Source organism: Microtus pennsylvanicus, chromosome 17 (assembly GCF_037038515.1).
Source record: "Microtus pennsylvanicus isolate mMicPen1 chromosome 17, mMicPen1.hap1, whole genome shotgun sequence".
Classification (NCBI taxonomy): domain Eukaryota; kingdom Metazoa; phylum Chordata; class Mammalia; order Rodentia; family Cricetidae; genus Microtus; species Microtus pennsylvanicus.
Window position 1 is genome coordinate 12,070,992 of NC_134595.1, and position 24,825 is coordinate 12,095,816.

Genomic DNA, 24,825 nt, shown 5'->3' on the forward strand with positions numbered 1-24,825 from the left:
GGCCTGCTTGATGCCTTGAAGCTCTCTCTCTTCTTCAACCCAGATTGACAAAAGCAACGACTTAAATCTATGGGCAGTCGATTCTTATAAAAGAGAGGGAGATTGATCAGAAACAAAATGAAAATTTTGCTGAGATACCAGAAAGCAATTCCTCTGGTCAATCCACTAATTAAACCAAAAGTTCCTCTCACTCAAGAAGCCCCATCTTTTAGCAAAGGGCACTTTCTTCTTTGAGGATACCATGTTCATTTGATTTTAAGGTATAAGCACGATTTACATTAATTCTAAGAAAAGAATTGACTGCCTAATTATGATATTGGTGTTTTCTTTCTCTAATTAGGTAGGTCAAGACACTAATTTGATTCATGGCTGTGGCATATTTTTATAGACTTTGGAGAACTTTAATTGTTTATAAATATTGGATTGTCAGACCTTGAGTCTTTGCCAGAATCCCATTTGATTCCGTATGCTTTTAAACTTGACAATATGCTGTCCATTTCCTGGGACTCTTTCATTCTAAATGGCCCTGGAGGTAAGAAAGATAGAAATAACACATATGGCTCACATAGCTAGAATCCATTAAAATTTTTGCTGTTGGCGGCAGCTAATGAGTTATTGTTGGGAAAAATATTGTCGATGAGCCATTCCTTCCTTCCTTAATATTAAAACTGAAATACAAAGACAGCACAGCTCAATGCCCCATAGTCTGGTTGTAAACATTAGATTACACTTAAATGGTGACCTTGATTCCGTAGCCGGACCTACTGTGATCGCGAATAGAAATATAAGACTGTGTGTGGACTGGAAAGAAGGCTAGCGCTGGCGAAGTCTCCAGGACCTAATAACAGAAGGCCAAATTGGTCTCAGGCACAGGCTGGCCACATCCTTGTAGCTAGGCAACCACTCTCAGAACCGTGTTCTGCACTCCCAGTGTGTGCAAATGGAAGCTGTCACCTCCACAGCTTCTGCGCATCCCCCAGGTGAGTGATGTTCACCCACAGCGGCCAGGAGTAACTGTGAAGAGCAACCCACAGCAGAGAAGAGAATCACGTCTCTGCTGCTGCTGCTGCTGCTGCTGAGATAAAACGTAACTTTCTGGAAGCCATCATTCCTCGCCCTGGTTACCTCAAATTCCCCCAAAGACACGTTGTGCAGAAAGCAAAACAGACGCCTCACCCACTCTAGGTGGGGCAACCAGGTAAGCTAGCCAAGAATCTACTCCTCCAACCTAGGGCAGGGCAGAGGGACTGGGTTCTGCTCGGTGTTCCGGTTTTTACTCTAACACAAAGTCCTACTTGGCAGGCAGAGTATATGTTCCTCAGTAACAAAGACACACTAGGAGCTGCATGCAAATTTTCATTTTATTAAATCCAAGGGAAGCCCATCCATTTACAATTTTTTGCTTGTTGTAGTTTTGATTTTTTGAGACAGGGTTTCTTTGTGTATCCCAAGCTGTCCTGGAACTCACTCTGTAAACCAGGCTAGCCTCGAACTCAGAGATAAGCCTGCTTCTGACTCCGAGTGCTGAGATTAAAGGTGTGTAAGATTTATTTGCTTGTTTCAACATGAGGAAACCTATAACTGGCATCTGAACAACTTGGTAGGAAAAGGTCTTTTACCTGTCAATTTCTTCTTTTTGGTGCCTAATGCATATCAGCATTACATTTAAATCTCCCTTTGTCCAGTTATGATTTTCGGGCAAAAGTCTCACTGGATAGCCCAAGCTGCCTCCACCTCCTGACTACCAGGATTACAGGTGTATACCACCATGCCTGGCACAAACTTTATGTGGGTTTTGTTTTGTTTTTAGATTTTTCGAGACAGGGTTTTTTTGTTTGTTTGGTTGGTTGTTTGGTTGGTTGGTTGGTTGGTTTGGTTTGGTTTGGTTTGGTTTGGTTTTTGGTGGTGACTTGGCTGTTCTGGAACTAGTTCTGTAGAACAGGCTGGCCTTGAACTCACAGAGATCTGCCTGCCTCTGCCTCCGGAGTGCTGGGAATTAAAGGTGTGTGCCACTACCATACAGCTCACTTTAATGTTTCTTAATGACTGGTTACTATATAGAAATGAGTGGGCATGGATACAGGAGGCCATTAAACTCCTGAGAGGGTCAACAAGGAGGAGACAAGCAATAGGAATGAGTAAATTGTGTAATCCATGGTTGGGAGCCACCTTGTTTCCTTGCCAAATTTCCACAGTGTAAGGCCATGACAGGTCTTCTGGCTGGGAAAGATCATGAAGGTCGCAGTGTTCTGTGACAGTGACGGAACACAGCAAGCAAATGAGGCACCTTTGACCCCTTCCCCTTCTATCCCTTCCCAGGACTCTTGGTGGCTGAGTGACCTTTTATCCCAGCTTGCCTTTCTTTTCTCATTTTCCCTGGTGCCTCTGCTCAAACCTGCCCTGATCACACTGGGTTTGTTGAGACACAGGCAGACACTGGTGTCCGATCTCTCACCTTCATCACTGATAACTCCTGTCCAACTTCTCTCCTGAATCCCAAACTTCCACATCCCACTGATGACTTAGTTTCTCCATTGCAATGCCAAAGAACTCCTAAAGTCAGTGCATTCAAACATCACTTCTGCTTTGCTTCTTGGATGCAAGCCTTTGCTGTCCTCTCAGCCCGCCCCTCTTCGTCCTCACTGATGGCTACTCTGTTTAGCCCCAGACTGTGGGAATTATGCTAATCCCTTTTCTCAAACAAAGCATTGAATTCATCAAGAAATCAAACTGAGTTGATTTCTGGCATGACAAAAATTCTTGCCTAGCATGTGTGAGCCTGAGTTTGGTGCCTTATTGTAAAAAACAGGTAAATAAAAAAAAAATAAAAAAAAATAAAAAAATAAAAAAAAACAGGTAAATAAATACAGTGGGCTATATCAAGAAATCACACACACACACACACACACACACACACAGTCTTTTTTGAGACAGAGTCTCATTGAGTAGCCCTGGTTAACTTAGAACTTACTATGTAGACCAAGCTGTTCTCAATCTCACAGAGACCAACCTGCCTCTGCCTCTCCGCTAAGTGCTAGAATTAAAGGTGTGTCTCGCCATCTTCAACCATAAATAAACCTTTTTAAAAAATGTTTTAAAGAAAATAACTAAATTTTCAGAAGAAAAACACATTAGACACAATGTAGATAGTTCAACAATAGAGTTTCTTTGAAAGACATCACACCATGGTGACAGCGTCTGAAACAGGGTCTCTCTCGCCATGTCCTGTACTGTTGCCTCAGCTCCTACTTATTGCCTCAATGCAGGCCGTGCAAACCAGGGCTTCACCTCTCCGAGGTGCATCATAGAAACCAGAACCTCTTTTCCCCAAAGCAAGCAACAGAGCCTTGAAACATAATTGCTGTCTTTCTGTCTTGGAGGGGATCATACAAAAAAAAAGAAAAAACTTCTCTTGTCTGTCTTGCCGCCACACATACGGAAAGAAGGAAGGCCATACAGAGAGCAGACAGACTTGTCTAGTTTCCTGCCTGAGCTGTCACCGCTCAGTCACATCGTTGTGGTCCAATCACACTCCTCAACAGCTGCCCTTGCTTCATCAGGCCTGTAACTAAAAATAGGCAGTTTGTATCACACGATCTAATCATGCCGTTCCTGGGGTTATACCTGCGGAGATCAAAGTCAACACACAACAGAGAGCTGTGCCCCCCCCCCCGTGTTTACTATTCACAACAGACAAGTTATGTGATCAGCTTAGGTATTCACCATGGGGGATCGCTCAGCCACTGAACAAAATCTGGTCATTTACAGGGAAGCAGATTGAGCCAGAGAACATGGACTGAGCCAGAAATCACCATATTAAGCAAAGCAAGCCAAACTCAGAAAGACAAATAATAAAGATTTGTCTCCCATGCTTGAGTCCAGATTTCTTCTTAAGACGGGAATGTGAAGCAGCGACTCTTTAAGAAGAGCAAGCGACCCAGCGATGGGGGGGGGGGGGGGGGGGTTAGAGGGGAGGAAACCAGCCAAGCATACGGTGCAGTGTGAAACACCTCAGCAACCCAGTATTGTGTACATACTTCACTTTGCCTCTTCTCTCTTGGAAGGCCCCCATGTTGGACCAAATTTACTCAGATTTCTTATGGTTTTTTTCTCTTGTTAATGTATTTTGGTGCAGGATGTCCACTGTGACCCTTTCTCACGGACTGGAAGGAGTTCACAGACTCGACAACATCGAAAAAGAAGTGTACTCAAAATGAGTAAGTGAAATAGTACACAAGCAAGTGTAAAAAGACCTTATATAATAAAAAAGAAAATCTGAAAACCCCAGAGAGGCCTCCAGTCTCCTTCTTACTAACAACATCGCCAGGGAGAGGCAGGGTCACTGGCAGCCCACTGGGTAAAGCTCCAGAATCAGGGTTTCCAGTCCACAGCTGGGAAAAACTGCATGTTAATTTTGTAAACCCAGGGGTTGCTGTAAGGCTCCTGGGCAGACAGTCCTTGTGAATTATGAAGTGCTTTATAAAATGAGTGATTTCAATGTGATGTTAAAATACTGGTTTACATTGGCCGTTAGCATGTAAAAAGCCTTGAGGAGTTCAAGGAAAATTGATTCTTCCTCCCTTAGCTGGCGGCCTATAGACACAGGCAAGCAGGAGGATGACGGAAAAGGTCCCGGGAAGTGTCTGCTTTATGTACACAAAATGCCCACAGAGATCCTCAGTGACGTGGAATGTTCCCGAAGTGTGAATGCGGACCACAGTTACTTAAATAATGACAGGCTGATTTCAGACTCAAATAAAATGTTGCCTATGTAAACCCCAAAATAGATTATTTTTTATTAATAGAGATATCAAATAGCTGATATCTTAAAATTTCCATGACTACAAAAGTAGCCAGAATCCAGCTGCAGTGTGCCTCCTTAAGTTCCTCTTTCCGGCTTGCTTTGCATGTGTTTTCTGAGACTGGTAGCATTAAAACTTGAACATGGAAGTTTTGAAACATTAGAATCCCAATTCAAGAATCCGTAAACAGAAATAAACAAATATGTGAAGATCATGCAAGCGGCTCCTTCCTCCGGCGTGTAAAATACATATGCAAAAAAAAAAAAAAAAAAAAAAAAAAAAAAAAAAAAAAAAAGCTGCCGTCTTGTGTTTTTAGTTGTGGTAGTGCCCTCTAGCGTTCACAATGGTATCTGCAGATTTACGATCATTGACCAATCTCCCTCCCTCCAAATCAAGTATTCCAATGCGGCATCCAGCAAAACCATACAGAACAAGCTAAAGAGAATGAGTCACGAATTGTGATTAGAAAAGACGGTGTAATGGCTTAGTGTGTTAAAGAAAGACAACCACATTGATTACAAAATAGATTTCTGATACTTTCCTCTTGCTATCCTATCTTGGTACGAGATTATCAGCTGTGACCTTTTATAAGGACAAGAGAGATATAACCTTTTTTTTTTTGACCCCTACAACATGAAAAATAAATTTATCCAAAGCAAATAAATAAAGCAACAGACAAGTCCAATCAAAACTGGAATTGGAGATTTGATTTAAAAAAAAAAGTTACGGGCCATTTTCTCTGAATGAAAATGTGCACGCACCTATAACTTCAGGGCTTCACATCCTACCGGAAGGCTAGGTAGCCCAGGCTAAACGTTTGTCTTGCAGTACCCCAGGTTGTACCTGCCTGAAATTCTGAATTTAAAGATGAAGTTAGAGAAACGACATGGCTGTGAACAGAATAAGAGTGGAGTTTCTCCATAAGCACAGAGAAATATGCCAATCACGGAAGGAGGAACTCTAAACTTGTGGTAGTTATCTCCTGTGGGGTGAGGGGGAGCTAGCGGGATAGGGTAGAAACAGAGGCAACTTCTCTGACACATCCAGGGCATCGTTTCCTCAGCAACTGCTCAAGTAGAGACGGCGTACCATCATTCTAATTCTGCTTGAGAGTATATGTGAAGAGATAATTGATTTTCATTTTTTAATTTTCCACTCTTGTTTATATATTTAACATACTTCCCCTTTTAAAGAAATCAATAAAACACTAAATTATTATTACATTTCAATGATACATGGTATGCTTTCATTAGCATCGTAAAAGGTGCTATTTTTCCAAAACATACAAGTAGAGTTTCTGAGTAGAATGCTTAATGCTATATTGCATAAACTCACGCAAGCAATAATTTGAATAAGTTAAAATATTAATCTGGAACAGACCATTGCTCTCTTCACAGAGTCCTGAAGAAGAAAACTTTTATTTGTATGGTTATAATTTGATTTCACGATAGAGAAAGAAGAAAAAGGGGAAATTCTTCTGAAACTAATGTTATATTAGAACAAAATTTATTATCGATCCACAGTCATTGTACTATAAAATATGATGAAAGTTTAGATAAGGCATTATTCTCTTTGGGGATCTCATACACAGCAAAGTCAGCGTGAAGCCAGCTATGTCTGACCCCAATAGCTGCCTAATTGATTCCCGTTTGTGGCTGCTGCGGCAGAGCCTCCCAGAGCATTCTGGGTCCTCTCAGCCCAGCCCTTCACAAAGCAAAGCAGCCGGATGAAATGCAACCCAAGGGAAATGGTGCAGCGCAGGCTCAGTGGAAGGAAGCGTGAGAAAGAAAAAAAAAAGAAGAAAAAGAAAAAAAAAAACGCTACCTGTTCACCTGGGGAGGGGTGCGACCAGAAAGACTATGATGACCTCAGCCTTACCACACCGTGGAACCCTGTGCGTTGCTGGCTCCTGGGGTCAGATCAGAGGTCCAGGCCTGCCTGATTCTCCACCATCCACACTAGAAGTGGCAATATTACAGGAACGTGGAGTGTGCCACCATTGCTCGTTTATCCTCGGGATTTTGTACATGCTAAAATAAAAACCAAGCTACACCTCCAGCCCCACAAAGCACATTCTACTTATACTGTATGATTTGTTCTCAAATCAACCCCAATTTAAAACTGTTCTCAGTCGACTGCTGGGAGAAACCAGGGCAGGAAGTCGAGGCTGGAACTTAGAAGCAGTAACTGACGCAGAAATCATGGAGAAACGGTGTTTACTGGCTCTCTCTCCCTCAGTTGCTCATCTTGCTTTCTTAGACAATGGAAGCCCACCTGCCCAGGGGTAGCACCAACCACAGTGGCCTGGACTCCCCCGTATCAATCATTAATCAAGAAATTGCTCCCATAGGCATGCCCACAAGCCAATCTGGTACAGGTAATTGGTCAAGTTAATAAAAACTACCAACACAAAAGGCAAATGTATTTGTATTAATTAATCTATTTTTGTGGTGGTAAACTCGGTGCCTACTACATAGCCAGCAAACACTACCCCCATGAGCAGATTTCCCAAGCCCCATCTTACCTGTCCTGAGAATTCACCTTAGAATTTCTTCTCATGGAGTTTGCACGGTTTGCCTTCAAAAGTAAAGAGATACAATATCATTAGAGAGGTGTCACGACCCCAAGGCAGATAGAGCAAACTTGTCTGCTGTTCCAGAGGCCTTAGTCCCTAATGGGGGGAGGGGGGCTCCTGCCAAGAGACACAACAAACATCCCCCTGAACTGGAAACTCAGACATCCTCCAGTCAACTGCACTTCTGGTTTGTAGAAGCCAACAGACTAAGAAAGGAATAACAATGTTAGGAAGGTGACTGAGTTAACCAAGAGGAAATTAGATTGCTTCCCAACATTAGAGGAAAGGAAAATTCGATCCTTTAGGATGTTCTTGCTCCCGTGTCCTGTGATTAAAGTCTGTGAGAAACTACAACAACCAACACAAGGCCCTAACCCAAATTAATGACTTATAGAATTCTCCTTACCCAGATCCAGTGCAGTACCAAACTTAGCAGAGTGGAACATTTCGGGTAGGAAAAAAAAATATGTCTTGATAGGTTCCTTTTCCCTAAATGCATCAAATTTGCATTGGAATCCTGGCTTAGTTAGAGCCTGCCTGGCATTTAGGAGTCCTGCAACCAAACTAGTTTCCTTTGAAACAACTTTAGATGAGTTTCCCCGTTGTGGCTGTAAGAAATTACCTTAAGTTTTGGGACTTCAAACAAAAGAAATTTGCTCTCTTGCAATTCTAGTGGTCAGACGTCACAGGATGCCACAAGTTTGCGCTTCTCCTGGAGGCTCTAAGGGAAAAGCAACTTCTCTTGACAGGCCATTGCTCAACTATTATGACATATTGGATACTGGGTAATGCAAAGAAAATTCTGCTAAGGTCTTGGGGTCAAATCATCAGCTCTGAGAACTCTCATAAGTGAACACGATGATACAGACAGCATCAGCATGAATAAATAGAACAGAATCTGTACCTTACCCCATCCAGAATGGCACCTGCCCCATGCCCAACCCCAGAATAGCTCCTGCCCCATGCCCCACCCCAGAATAGCACCTGCCCCATGCCCCACCTCCAGAGTGGCACCTGCACCCCAAGTCCCCAGAATGGCACCTGCACCCCATGCCACCTAAAGGGGTAGCACCATCCTTATTCCCAGTCATTACCCATTAGTTTCACCAGATACAGAATTCATGGATGCTTCCAACTTTCCTGGCAGGAGTAGACACAGCCAGAATTTTAGAGACTGTAAAAGATGCCTAGGAGTGAGTCAGAGTTGCAGGTTTGCCAAACTCTGGGAGTGTCTGAATGAAATCTTTTGCCACAAATGGAAGGGAGGGCTGCGTGTGAAGCTGGTAACTGTGGGGTCCTTTGAAGACCACTTTCTAGTAGCCAGGTTCTTTTCAGCCCAACTGTACCATGGGAGGAGCCAGCCCCAGCTCAAGCCATCACTCTCCCCTTGGCCCATCCCAGTTCTCTGGTTCACAAAGGATAGCCCATAGGCCAAATACAGAAGCAAATCCATTTCACCTCGGCCCTGTGCTTCTCTTACTCCACAAGAACACACAAGTCCTTGACAGGCCCAGGAGATCTAGGCAGAGACACTCCCCTGCCCTTTCTCATCCTCCCCCAACATCTCATCCATACCCCTTCCTTGGGTTTCCTAAAAGCTGCAGCCTTGCTAGAGGGGCTCTCGCCTACTTCCCAGCCTTTATATAGGGAGTAATAATAAACAGGGGAAAAGGCAAGGGACAAGACCCAGCCTGCAAAGTCAGAGCCTGGTGTGAAAGTTTCCAATGGCCTCCGGGATAAAGAACAATTAATACTGAGACCCTCAACTGGTCGATCAATATGCAGAAGATATGAGACTATGGAGTCCTTGCCTTTAGTAAGATGTATATATTACACACACACACACACACACACACACACACACACACACACCCTCCAAGGCTCTGAGAACTTTGCTGAAGAGGGAACAGAAAGGTGGCAAAAGCCAGAGGTGGCGGGCGACTTCAAAGAGACTGTTTTCCAAACACAGCAGGGCAGCTGCACACATGAACTCCAGCGATTATAACAGCACACACAAGACCTGCTCAAGCTCAAACCAGACAAAACGCAAGCATGGAGATGGAGAGATGGCGCGAACGCCACCAAAGCATGGAGATGGGGAGATGGTGTGAATGCCACCAAAGCATGGAGATGGGGAGATGGTGTGAACGCCACCAAAGCATGGAGATGGGGAGATGGTGTGAACTCCACCAAAGCATGGAGATAGGGAGATGGCGCTAACTCCACCAAAGCATGGAGATGGGGAGATGGTGTGAATGCCACCAAAGCATGGAGATGGGGAGATGGTGTGAACTCCACCAAAGCATGGAGATGGGGAGATGGTGTGAACTCCACCAAAGCATGGAGATGGGGAGATGGTGTGAACTCCACCAAAGCATGGAGATGGGGAGATGGTGTGAACTCCACCAAAGCATGGAGATGGGGAGATGGTGTGAACTCCACCAAAGCATGGAGATGGGGAGATGGTGTGAACTCCACCAAAGCATGGAGATGGGGAGATGGTGTGAACACCACCAAAGCATGGAGATGGGGAGATGGTGCAAACTCCACCTAAGCATGGAGATGGGGAGATGGTGCAAACTCCACCAAAGCATGGAGATGGGGAGATGGTGTGAACTCCACCAAGGCATGGAGATGGGGAGATGGTGTGAACTCCACCAAGGCATGGAGATGGGGAGATGGGTGTGAACTCCATCAAAGCATGGAGATGGGGAGATGGGAAAGAACTTCCACCAGCAGCCAGAAAGCCATCCGTGACTGAGAGCTTATAGAAGAGGGAGAATATACTTTCTTTACCAGTGTGGACCCTGATAATGCTGCTGCAGTCCAAGGCAGGTCCAACTTACAAGAGCAGCTGAGCAACGCAAACTGGACTTGGTGGGAGGGAGAAGATAATTGAGAGCTGGGTGAGTGTAGGGGAGTGGAAAGGAAAGAGGGAGAATGTGGAAGAGCAAATAAGATCAAAATATTTTATAGGAAATTCTTGAATAATTAATAAAAGTATTACTTTTTTAGAAGAGTGGGATTTAGCCAGAGACAAGAGAGCATTACTGCCTGTTGGGAAACCCCCAGTAGCTCCCATGCTAAAAGGAAGTGCTGGGAACCCCAGCATATATGATAGGGTTAGGCCTTCTCTGAGCATGAAGATGCTGGAAGATAAGGCTGGAGAAGCAGCAGCTGAAGAGGTGCCAGCTGTCCATCATTTGAAGCACCTGCCATGCTGACTATCTCAATTGCAGACTGGCAGTCAGTCAGTGTTGCCCCCTCTTCTAGAAAAGACCCAGAAGTGGAATCCAATCCCTGTCCCAAATCCTGGCTGCAGACTGAATCCATTCACTAAGATGCTGGAATCAACCAATGAGAAGTAACTTCAAAATGTAGTCTGAATAAATGAATGAATTCCAAGTCTGACCTAACCTGAAAGAGTGAAGCTGTGAGAAACGAAATGAATGAGATTCTGTACCAGCCATGACAGTTACCCAGTGTTAACAGGGGCAGTTAAATTCTGAAAATTGTTTGAGCCATCACTGTTGCGATCATGAGCACCTCACGTGGTGCCACACCTGTGGTCTCATCCACAGCCCTGTAAAACACTTGGAGATGTCTCCCCACCTGCGGATATTCTCTTCATGGGATCCCCTGCCATTCATCCACTAGAGTAATCATGTGAACCCAAGGTCAGCTGAACTCTGGGGACACATGCCTCTGTGTTTTTAAACAGACTGATTGCATCAGGCACATCTTTTCCACACAGGTGTAATTATACGGACCTCTCCAAGGTGCGGGTGAGGTCAATGAACTCAGTGTCATTCCACTCCATAATCAGATTGGATAATCAGACCAAACAGCAACAGAACTCACAGAAAGAGAAATCCACGCCAGTGCTGTTCAAAGAGGATCAACATATGGGCTTAGATCTGAGAATGAGTTATTAGTTGTTCAGAGAAAGAGAAAGACGGGAATCAAAGCATAAAGGCCTATAATCCCTGATACTTGGGATACTGAAGTAGGAGGATCCCAGTTCAAGACCTTCTAGGGACTATGAGTGGATTGAAGGTCCATCTGAGAAACTCAATGCAACACTGTCTCAAAACAAAAACTACCAAAAGGGTTGGGAACATATCTCAATGGTAAGGCACTGACCTAGCATTTGCAAGACCGTATTTCAATCCTCTGGGGGTGTGGGGGCACATGAATTGATAAGATGTTGATAAAAATGAATCTACAGTGTTTACAAAAACTTACCAACATCTGTTGAAAGCAACATTTTTAAGGTTTGTTTTCCAGGTCTTCTTTTCATTTTCTTACAGCGTTAGTCGGTCGGTTTAACTGTATTCCATAAAAGTCTTGGTCAGCAACAAGTTCAGAAGCAAGTCCATCACCAAAAGCCATTTGCAAAGAGTTGATCTAGATAGTTTACCATCCAGATAGTTCTTAGGTCTGCGGATTGAAATGCGGCAACTATCTTTTTCAAGGTAAAAGTATTGATACTGAATAAGTATCATCTTCTAAAAACTTTTTCTCTCATTTTATTCCTTTTGCTAAAGTTTTAGCATCCAAATAGAATGCCAAGATTCATATTCGACAACTTTGGGACCAACTAACCAATTAGGCAGTCGTTATATTCCCATGCATAATGCTATATAGCGTTGTTCATGGGTTTCTAGACTTCTAAGAAGCATGTGATGCTGCATCCCACTGACAGTAATAAAAATACTACCCAAGGTCACAAGAGATAGAACTGGAGAGACATCTCAGCAGTTAAAGGAACTTGCGGCTGTTCCAGAGGACCAGAACTCTGTTCCCAGCACCCACATCAGGTGGCTTACATTCACCTGTAACTCCAGCATCAGGTATTCTGACCTTTTCTACCCTTCATGGGCACCCGCATGCAAGAGTTTTATACTCTCACACAGACATACACACAAGCACATAAGTTTATTAAAAAAAATACTTTTTAAAAGATCACAAGAGATTTTCGTGTGTGTGTATATAAAATAAAGTTTATTAAGAATGCAAATAAGAAGACAATTTTTTAAAAGTCACACATATTGGTGTTTTGTCTGTAATTATGGCAATGCACTGCTTGCAAGCAAGGCAAGGGTTTTGTTTGTTGGGGGTGGTTTTGGTTTTAAAGATATAGATATTTTAAGTAATTTTATTTCATGTTTTTTCCGTCCTTTTGTAAAGTTCTAAGCAAAATGTAATCATCCAGTACAGATCTCATAGCGTTATTACTGAAACTCAGTCAAAAATGCCTGTTTACAACTGTTTTTATCTCGCCTGCAGATAAACATTAAGGTGCCCTGTAATAGGTTTTTGTTTTGAGTTTACCCATTGATTTGTAAAATTCAGAGTGAGTAGATCCCCAGTGTTAGGCTCTTAAATCAGAAAGCACCGGAGTTCAATCAATTCCAATTGTTGGCATGGGACCGACATCCTAGGTGAAAGAAAACATTACTTGATAACGCCTTTTATCTTCTTTAAGCTAAGAAAAGCAGCCATCTCGTTCAAATGCCAACCTCCCAACGAGAAACACACTTTCCACTTTATCTCCAACATACAGCAGATAAAGAGAATCCAGCAAGCTGGAGAATATGACTTTGTACACGAACATCTGATAGCCAGACACCTCGGAAATGGATCACGAATAGAATGCCTTGCACTGTCTTAACGGGTATAGCAGTGATTAAATGGACTGATTCTTTTAGCAAAAACAAAAAAAAAAAACAAGTTTTTATACTTACTCTCTTATAAGAGTTAAAGATTTTTTCATCACTGTTTTTTCTCAGTATAAAAGCAATACATATTCGTTAGAGAAATTACACCATGGGAAAGTGACAATCGAAGTCCTCATATTTGTATATGCTGCTTCCATTATTTTTTTTCCTCTGAGTATTGTGATGTTTCGTGTGAATTGTCAACTTGATGAGATCCAGGATCACCTGAGAGAAAAGCATCTGGGCATGCCTGTGGAGGATGATTTGGAATAAGCTAATTGCATTAGGACGACCAAGCCCACTCTGGGTGGCACCATGCCCCATGCTGGGGCCCTGGACTGAGCCTGAAGGAGAAAAGGAGCGAGCACAAGCATGTGCCTCCCTTTGCTTCCCGACTCTGCATGCAATGGGATCAGCTGCCTCGGGCTCTTGCCACCGTAATTTCCCCACCAGGATGGAATGTGGTCTGCAACCATGAGCCCAGACAAACACTTGCTCAATTAAGTTGCTCGTCAAGGTATTTTGTCACAGAAACAGAAAGAATAAAGAACACAGGTATTCATATATGTCTGTTTATCTACATTGCTGAGGGCATAATACATGTAACCATGCATGCACCTCATGCTTTTGTTTACTGTTAAATATGAATAAAGTTTATTTGGGAGCATGAGTGTCAGTGGCTGTATAACACCTCATGGTACTGGTCACAATGCATCTGTGTCTTCTACTGTCAAACTGTTTCTTAGTGGAGAAGTGAAGGTGATTTTCAGAGTCCATCAGACTTGATTCACATTCTAGATGGCTTGGTCACTGATGGCTCTAGGACCTTAGACAAGTTACACAGTACTTCCAATCTGAAGTTTTATGATTTAGAAAAAGTGGGATAAGAATACAAGCTTCTCCACAGGGTTGTGACTGGATACAAGATGATGGTTATGAAACAGGGTGTCCGTGTCTGGCTCTTCACATTACAGGTTAATTCTTTGATATAGTAATGAGTATTTCAAGTCATAAAGCCTTGATCCAAATTTACTGTTATTATTAAACTTAGACAAATGCCAAGGGAAGATTATACATGGGGACAGAAGACTGTCTTAGAGAGTGCTCACCAGTTAGACATGGTGGTGCAAACCTGTAATCTCAGAACTCAAAACATGGAGGCAGGAGGATCATGAGTCCGAAGTTACCCTGGACTAATGCAGAGACATTGCTTCAAAAGAAAAGTTAAAGGTATCATTTCTAGTTTGAAGAACAACTAAGATAAAAAAATTAGAACAGGCCAGACTGTCATAATATGTTGGTTTCAGTGTACACCTTAATTCCAGCATCCAAGAGGCAGAGGCAGGCAAAGTTTGAGTCTGAGTTTGAGGCTAGCCTGGTCTACAGAGTGAGTTCCAGGACAACCAAGGCTACATGGAGAAACCCTGTCTTGAAAAATCAAACAAACAAAAACATTAATGAATTTAAATACTGCAAAATCAAAGTGTTTTGTGACTATGTACTTCATTTAGAATTGTTAACTCATTCCCCTGGCAAGTGTCAAAAATGGGAATGTGACTGTTTGATCCACTTTGCGAAAGAGAAACTTTATCAATGAATAGAATAATAGATTGGCAGATAGTTAGATGATTGGTTGATGAATGAATAGATAGGTAGATGGGCGGATGGATGATAGATGGATGGATGGATCGGTGGATAAATGATATGTAGGGTATATGATGGCAAATCATGATAATAGACATATAATATTCTTGCGTATCTTCTGAGATATGGGCCCTTTATCACACAGCAGCTTGGCCCAACCTGGCTCTCTATCCATTTTCCCTCTTTTCTCCCCTTTCATTCACCCCTCCCCCTAACTAATGTAGACAATAGTCGCTGATCACTGGACTTGTGGATGAGGTAACTTAATGGAAACTATTTTCATATGCACAAAATCTGTGACTCCACACGTTATCAACTATGAGACACAGGAAAAGAGAAGAGATAAAAACCTAAGACACATTCATACATACCTGGACTGAATCATCTTGTCCCCTTGAAATTCCTGTTTCAAAGCCCTAAACCCAATCTAACTGTATTTAGAGAGTGAACGTTGAGACAGTAATTAAGGTTCAATGAAGGTTGGGAAAGTAAGTTCAATGAAGTTAAAGGGGGGTGTGTAATCCCATCCTCTTGATGTGAAGGCTTTACAAAAGGACTATATAACCCCCTTGTGCTCTCCCTGTGTCTGTCTCTCTCTGTTTCTCTGTGTGTGTGTCCTTCTCCCTCCGTCTCCCTCTTCCTCTCCCCCCACCTTTCTTTTTTTCTCTCCCCAACCCCCACAACATGTATGAGGTGAGGAAGGCCACATTAATGGAGGAAGGTCATTGGTTAAAAAAATAAAGAAACTGCTTGGCTGCCCCTCAAAGGTTAAAACATAGGTGGGAGGAGTAAACAGAAAAGAATGCTGGGAGGAAGAGGAAGTGAGCTCAGAGGCCATGCTCCCCTCTCCCGGGCAGACACGATGAACCAAGCCGCCAGGTCAGACATGCTGAATCTTTCCCGGTAAGACCAGTGCTACACAGTTTATTAGAGATGGGTTGATCGGGATATCAGAATTATCCAGTAAGGGCTAGAGCTAATGGGCCAAGCAGTGTTTAAAAGAATACAATTTATGTGTTGTTATTTCGGTTGTAAAGCTAGCCGTGCAGGAGCTGGGCAGGACGAAAAGCAAGCCCGAAGCTCCTACAACAGAATTAGCCAGGCAACCAGGAGCTGGGGCGGCAGGAACACAGCCTGCAGCTCTTACTACACCACATGAAGACTCAACAGAAGCAGTGGTCTGCAAGCCCGAGAGCCAAGAACCAAGACACGGGGATGTTGCTGTCAGATTCCAGCCTGCAGAAATGTAGAAAATAAATTCTTGTTTTTTACCTCCGAATCTTGGCCATTTTATTATGGCAACCTAAGAGACTGAAACAAGGTACACACTTTTATGGTCTTTGAATGCGTGGCTTCTGAAGTTTTGATGCAAATTCTCAAATATGTACACAGAAGGCATCCCCACACAGAAAAAAAATAAAAGAATAAAAATTACCCATGTTTATTTACCCTCTGAAACACTGGTAATATGTAGAAGTTAGTTATCCTGAAATCAACATTTCCTGTAAGAATACTTAAATACTGGGCCAGCGAAATGGCTCAGCAGGTAAAGGTACTTGCCACAGCCTGGTGACCTAGCAGGATTCTTAGAACCCAAGGAAAGGTGAAAAAGAAAACTGACTCCACAACAATGCTGTGTTTTGATCTCTGTATGCACGCCATGGCGTCCTGATCACCATTAACATGTGCACACCTACCAGAATATGTAGAATGAAGGGGAATGATGATAGTAGGTGTTGATAAAGATATAAGGCCTCTGGAGTGTCCATACACTGTGGAAGATGATGTAGAATCAATTTATAAATGGTTTTGCCATGCGGTAAGTACTTAACTTGACATTACACAAGCCATACAAGCTAACTATTCTAATAATGAAACAGAGAGGAATGCTTAGACAAAAATGATTACCCCAAACAGGTCCAAGAATATTGATAGCTCCACACAGAGATCAAGTCATATGTTCAACAGAAGTAGATAAACTTGAATGTGGTCATTCAGAGAAAGGGGGAAATGCCATAGTAAGGCTGGAGAAATGGCCCGGTGCTTGTGAGAATTGGCTGTGCATCTGTGAAGGCCTGAGCTTGGATCCTAGAATCCTGATAGCAAGCCAGGAGTGGTCTCCCATGTACTCCAGCACTGTAGAGGTGGAGGCAGGAGGATCACTGGAGTTTGGTGGCTGCCTAGCAGAGAAGCATCAGTCCCAACTTCAAGGAGAGACTCTGCTTAGAGAGTGATAGGGCAGGAGAGACAGCATCCTCCCCGGCCCCTGTTAGCACACACACACCTGCACACCACAGTGCACATATGCCATGCACACCTACAACACACACACACACACACACACACACACGTCATACAACAGTAACAAAAAATAAGTTACAGAGACACCCAGCAATAATGTACCTCACATACATAATGTTGAGTAAAAGAAGCCAGGCTTTATTTCAAACACAAGAAATATATAGCTCCATTTCTACACAATTCAAAAGCAGGCAAAAGCAATTTAGGGTGATAGAAGTCAGGGTAATAATTACCTCTGAGGAGGAGGAAATGAGTGGGATGGAGCAAAGGGTGGGGAGCTCACAGTCACTGATAATAACCTATTTCCTGAATCATTTGTTGGTTAGGAAGGTGTCTACTTGACAGAAATCCCTTAGGCAGTGCGATTATCTTCTGCGTGCTTCTCTCTCTCTCTCTCTCTCTCTCTCTCTCTCTCTCTCTCTCTCTCTCTGTGTGTGTGTGTGTGTGTGTGTGTGTGTGTGTGTGTATGTGTGTGTTAGTCTCTCATAAAATCCTTACTAAAAATCCAATGAAACTAGGATCGTACCTCAGTTACTAGAACACTTCAACTGAAATGTAATACTACATACCTTAAATTCCCTCAATTCCATGGTCTGCTTCAGTCTCTTGAGGTAACAGAAAATATAATGTGTGAAAATATGGTGTATTTAAATACCATATACAATATACATAGACTATATATATATATACGTATAAAAGAATGAATGTATAATCTATAAAAAACATAAAATGTTATAGAGTGAAAATATATACAATATATTGAAATAAAGTCAATGATGGAAAATACAGTTCTGAAAACAAAAAAGTAAAAATTAGAGAAGTTGGGTAAGAGATATGAGAATTCACTCTGATCTTCTTTTTGTTGTTTTTTTTTAAGTCCTGGTGATTTAACCCAGAGCCTTGTCCATACTATACATGTGCTCTACCACCAAGCTACATCCCTAGGTATTCTTGTCATTGTTCTATAAAATTGAGCCCATTTTGAAACAAAATGTTAAACATATTTTTCAGTCTAGCTGTACTGCTGTGGACAAATGATACACTTCTCTGTGTTTCGCCAGGCTCCACTGTTAAATGGAGATATTAATACCTAGCTTTTAAGGCTACTGTAATGATTTGAGAAAATCGTAGACGTATTGGGTGGTAGTCAGACAATGTGCCCTGGGTCACATGCCTTGAACTTTGATCTAGATTTTACATCCAGGCATCTGCGCTCTAGAACATATGTTCTAGTGGAATGCACAAGTCAGTCAATCCAACGACACAACAATGTCATGTGATAGATGTCATTACTGGTGTCTAAGAGGACAGTGGCAATGTTGTAACAATATATCACCAACTGGGTGGCTTGAAACAACAGACTTTTATTTCTTCACAGTGCTGGAGGCTGGAAGCCTAAAATCTAGGTGATGGCAGAGGTGTGTTTCCTCCTAGGAATCTGAGGGAGGATCAATCCTTCCTTGTCTCTCCTACACTTATAGTCTCAGATAGTCCTCTCTTCTCTGCCTCCATGTTCGCATGGCCACCCGTGTGTTACACACACCCTTGCACCCACACCTGTATATACATTCTTGCAATTGTGAGTGTGCTTGTGTTTCTTCCCCTCTTCCCATATAAAGACACCACTCATGTTGAAATGGGGCTTTCCCTAATTCCACATCACTTCATCAAAAATTAATCACATTTACTCTGTATGTCCTTATAAAGTCATATCCATAATACTGGAAATTAAAATCCCAGTACATCTTTGTGGTGTCCACAATTCACCTCACAGTTCTCTACCATGGTCTTGCCAAATCCTCACCAAACATAATATGTTTAACTACAAGAACTCCCTCCATGATTTCTGGGAAAAAAAGAGCTGACACTTGAGAACAAAGAAAGCAAATCCTTCCTACGAGTTTTCCTTCTGCATAAAGCACATGAAATAGGATCCTCCCCACTTGCTTTCAGAAGTGTGATCATTTCAAAGTTTCCTCACTTCCTCCAACACCACAGGGGTTTAGAAAGGGGCAGATAACTTGAGAATATTTGACAGAGGCATAATTTAGAAGAATAAAGGAAGGGAAACAATTGCAGGCCAGGTAATAAATATGCTACATACACAAGAGCAGAAACCCAGAAAATATTTTATATTTAGGTGAAAGTTTATCTTCCTCCACCCTTTGGAAAATATATTGCCTTTGACTGCTGGAGATTTATTGTTTTGGGAGGGTTGCTTTATTAATGGATTAGGGGTGAGAAATAGAATTGTGAAGAGTTTGTTTTATGAGTTCAGTGTTTAACACATGGTGTCAGGTTGATGCACCCCAGAATGAACAAACAAACATGCATAACTCAGAGTTTCAGAAATGCCATGGGAGGGATTATTGGACCTAGAGATATAACAATAGAAAATGATCTTGTATCCCCTACAAAGAGGAAAGTAGTTTCCACAGAAGTCAGCTACCAGTTCACCCAGAGTAGGTGTGGCTGGGAGCAACACTGAGATGTGTGGGAGGGAAGGAGATCAGAGAGGAAGCTGAGCTGTGTCCACAAGGGAACCCTCACAAAAGGGCTTCTTTGGGGCCTTTTCTTAGGGATCATGGGAATGATGTTATGGGCAGCACATTTGTCAACATTTTCCTTCACATAGTAATTCTATTCACTTCCAAAACTATAGGTGAATCAAATACATTTACACAGTTAGGATGGCTAAAAGATAGAATTAAACAATGGAATAGCAAAGAGAAACATGATCAGAACCCAATCGTAAATGGTGCATTCAAGTACACATACATATACAAGGTCGCACACATTCACACACATGACACAGACACACACACGCACATCATACACACACACACACACACACACAAAGACTGTGATGGCACATGAACATTTACAAAAGCTTGTCAAAACAAACCTTACTTCCTCAGTGCTCAAATTTTATAACCCTCATAAAGAAAATTGAGGAAATGGAGAAGAGGCACAAATATGATTTGTGTGTGTGTCTGTGTATCTGTGTCTATGTATAGATCAGGTTATCTTGCTCAATCATTCTTCTCCTTAAATTTTGAGGCCAGGTATCTCATTGACTCTGGAGCTAACAGTTCCATCTAGACTGGGCTATCCAAAGTGCATCATCCCCACCAAAGCTAGGACACGGGGTCCACACCAGCACACACACCTTTCATGGAAGAAGGATCCAGATATTCATAGCACCTGACTGAGGAAGCCGTCTCCTTGGCTCCAATCCTGTTATTTTTTAATATCATATAAACAAGTCTATGTCATGCGCCTCTGTGGTAAAACTTATGCACCAGTGACTGTCACTTAGGGCCTGTGACGTCATCTATTTGAATTGTAAAGACTGGGGACTACAAACCATCTCTGACAGGATGAAGAGCTAGCTCTGCAAGTCCAGGTCTATTGCCACGTAGAGGCACTCGCCAGATTTGCATATGATTTAGCAATCTAATTTCAGGTTTTATTTATTGTTTTACTTACCATATATGTCAGTCTGATATTCTCATTTACATTGGCTCTGTTAACCTTCTGATTAAATAAAAACCTGATTCATGTTATCAACTTGTGTGCTATAGATAGATACATACATACATACATAATATATATCTTGAAATAATGCACTTGCATCTGCTGCAATAACTTGTAGACAATCATATCAAAAGACATAACTCTTGCAAGCTTGTGTCTGTTTGACTAAAATATAAAAGAACAAAAGAAAGGGAGAAAAATACATCTCAGGTATTGTATTTAAAGTTTGGAGGGAAAGCAAAATGAACATCATAGTTTAAAATGAGACTACAGCAAATAAACGTCATAAATTTATCTCAGCATGTCCAAATATGCAGATGATAGTAATAATTTTCAGTAAGTACATGTACTGGCCAGTTTTATGTCAACTTGGCACAAGCTAGAATCATCTGAGAGAAGGGAGCCTCAATTGAGAAAAGGCCTCAGTAAGACTGGGCTGTAAGGCATTTTTTAAATAGTGATCAATGGAGGAGGGCCCAACCCATTGCTGGTGGTGACATTCCTGGGCTTCTGGTCCTGGATTCCATAAGAAAGCAGGCTGAGCAGGCCATGTAAAGCAAGCCAGTAAGCAGCACTCCTCCATGGCCTCTGCATCAGCTCCTGCCTTAAGGTTCCTGCCCTGGTCGAGTTCCTGTCCTGACTTCCTTTGGTGATGAACAGCAATGTGGAAGTATAAGTCAAAAAGACCTTTTCTTCCCCAACTTGCTCTTGTTCATGGTTTTTCATCACAGCAACAGAAACCCTAACAAAGACGGTACATGAGAACTGTGTGTTTATTTTGAAAGGTGTGGTGGTTGCGAGCCTTTCCTTTCAGAAACTGTGTAGGATGTAAATCTCACTCCTGGAAGTATGACGCGCCCTTTTGTTTTTCTTGTTGTTTTTTTTTTAATTTCAGATAAACCAGAATTTATATTTGCCAGAAATATACTGTAATGTTTTTCTTTGGGTATGTCACAAATGGTAGCTATATAAATCATTGTGATAATCAATTAATTCAGTCTGTGAGCTTCTGTGCGATGCCAAGGCCTTGCCTCTGACTCCCAACAGATGGGTCTAGGCTTGCAGATTCATGCTGTGTCATAAGTTGCAAGAAATTAATGGGAATTTAGACAAAGCAAAACAAACCCGCTAGCTCCATGACCTCAAGTGACCTTGAATGACCTCCATTGCACACCTCAAAGTCCATGGGGTTGTTAGCTTCCATATAAGACAAGGCCAAGGGGCTGGAGAGATCGCTCAGTGGTTAAGAGGGCTGACTGTTCTTCCAGATGGACCCTGGTTCAATTCCCAGCACCCACATGACTGCTCTCAACTTTCTGAAGATCCAGTTGCAGGGGATCTGACACCTTCACAACAATGCACATAAAATAAAGTTAAATAAACCATAACATATTTTTTTAAAAAAAGACAAGGCCTACAGGAACATGTCAAACCTAACACTAACTATTGACAATGAATGCTCTTTTGTATTTTTTAAACTAATGAAAGATTTAAAATGATCATCATGACACATCATTGAAAGCTTTAGTTTTAGTAGCCCATCCACCAAACTATTAGGAGATAGCTTCTCTTGTACAAAAACAAAACGGTTTTCTCTATCCATCAGTTACTATGAATTGGAGCCTCATCTGAACCTGACACACCTTCAGGACAATACTTATTTGGTATTACAGGGTCCCCACCATCAAAACAGTTCTGAAGGATGCTAAAACCATTGAAGGAAGCCCTCATTCCTTTTCTGTAGATTTTAGGGTCCTTCCCTCTCCTCCTCTCCCTAAAGAGCAAATCTTATCTTCCTTGGTATCTTTATGACAGAAAAATGAGAGCAAAATACTTTCTTGAATGCACATTTTCCCTCTATCAATCACATTCATTTCTTAATTTCCAGAACTACATCCAACAGAGCTCTGTTCAGAAAGCAGTAGGGTTTCTAACATTTACTTGGCTTTTCTTAATGTTACTTGTAACATCACTCTGTCTCTTCTCAGTGAGGTGTAGGAGTTTTATTGTGTTGGTGGTGTTGGTACTTCTCTGTAGGTTTGATTGGATTTGGTTTGGGCAGCACTAGGGATTGAACCCGGGGCCTCATGCCTGTCAGGTAAGCACTCCTATACATTCGAACAAAAAAGACTTTGCCTTTATTCCAGTTTTTTCAGTCACTTCTGTGTACCAATCATTTCTGTCTGGTACACAACCCAAATGCTCTTATTCCCTTTGTTTATTTCTTCCTTTGGTATTACTCCAGCAATTTTATTTCTGTTACATATTTCTTGTTACATATTTTCATAGTTTGTTATCCTAAAAAAAAATCTTTCTAGGGTCTAAGTTCCGTAATTTTCTTTAGAAAAACAATAGAAATACTGAACTTTTAAAATAATAATTTGTTAAATTTTCCACTTCCCATTCCCACAGTGATTATGGTCAACAACTCCCTGGCAGAGCTGAGCTTACTCTTTGGAAGTTCAGGGAGGCTATGATGCAAAGGAGTGTCCCCGGGTGCAGGTTTCCCTGGCTTCCACAGAATGGGGGCCCTGTCCTGACACTCCCTCCTATACAATGCTGCAGCACACACATACAGTACACACATACAGCACACACATACAGCACAAAGCCCAGGTAGCCATTTCAAATACATACTTTCTAATCTCTTTGTGTTCAGTCAGATCCAGGAAGCCCAAACTCTGACAGAAAAGACAAACACAGGGCCAGTCAGCAGGAACAGCTTTGGTAAGTGTTGCCTGTTGGCCCCTTGGAACTACCCATCGACTGACCCAGGGTTGGAAAGCAAGAACTTCCACAGGAAGGGTGGCATCTAGAGACAGGTCTTGGGTCTCACCAGCATGATTTTCCCATTTAAGTTCATGTCTGAGCTTAATTCCAATCTTTTTGCTTCTTAAAAACTATAGTTTTAAGAATAATTAATTCCAATCTTTTTACTTCTTAAAAACTATAGTTGAGCCCACAGATCAAAGGTCATTCCCTGGTCACTCGCTGATAATCTCAAGCTGAAAGAGTGAAAGATGACTTGAAAATAGTTTGTGTATGGAAGAACATCACCTGAGAACTAGTCTGTCTCCCCGCCCCCACCACTAGAACAGCAGCCCAGCTGTGCGTGTCGAATATCACTCTTTATTTAGATGGCTGGATTCTAAGCCAGCATAGGAACTCTAGTCCAGCAGGGGTGTAGTTGAGTGAGAGCAAAAGAGCTCAGAGTTCTAGTGCAGCAGATTAACTGTCGTTGGCTGTAAGCTGAGTAGTTCAAGAGAGCTCTTTGAAAGGACAGTGAATTTTCCCCATGCAAAGAAGTAATCGGTGTCCGCAATGATCAATGTGCTCATTGCCCTGACCTGGTCGTTGTACACTGTACACTCCACCCCACAGTGTGTGTCAGTGTCCATTAGAGATAGGAATACCGGGCTGGAGAGATGGAGAGACGGCTCCTTTGTAAAAAGCAGTGGCTACCCTTCAGTTCCTGTTGGAAGTCAGAGTAGAGGTGTGTTCTGAGCAGATCCACTTTTAAAGGTTCACGTCCTGGCTCCTCTGTAGACTGCAGGATGCAAGCATAGAAATAGAGTCCAGTGGACTAGGAATAAACAATCCAAGAGAAGGAACAAGGATTCAGGCATGGCTGGTGGTAACACAAAGAAATTGGATTTTGTGCAAATTTAATTTTTATTTTTATTATTACTTTTTATTTATTATTTTTATTGATAAGATTTGTTGACATATTAAGCGTGAACTATTAAGGGTTTTTTTTTTTTGGTTGGTTTTGTTTTTCCGAGACAGGGTTTCTCTGTAGCTTTGGAGTCTGTCCTGGAACTAGCCCTTGTAGACCAGGTTGGCCTTGAACTCACAGAGATCCACCTGCCTCCTAAGTGCTGGGATTAAAGGTGTGAGCCACCACTTCCCTGCAAATTGAGAGGAAGAAGATAAGGGGAATTTCAAGGCATTTGCCCTGAGAGTGTAGGTGAACTTTGGAAAACATTTTTTGAGGGTTGGAAATAACAAGATGGGAATCGATAGTTGTCTGCCAAATTCTCTCTCTCTCTCTCTCTCTCTCTCTCTCTCTCTCTCTCTCTCTCTGTGTGTGTGTGTGTGTGTGTGTGTGTGTGAGAGAGAGAGAGAGAGAGAGAGAGAGAGAGAGAGAGAGAGAGAAACACACACATACACACACACATACACACACACATACACACACACATACACACACACATACACACAAACTCTGTGAGCACTCTGCAAAGCT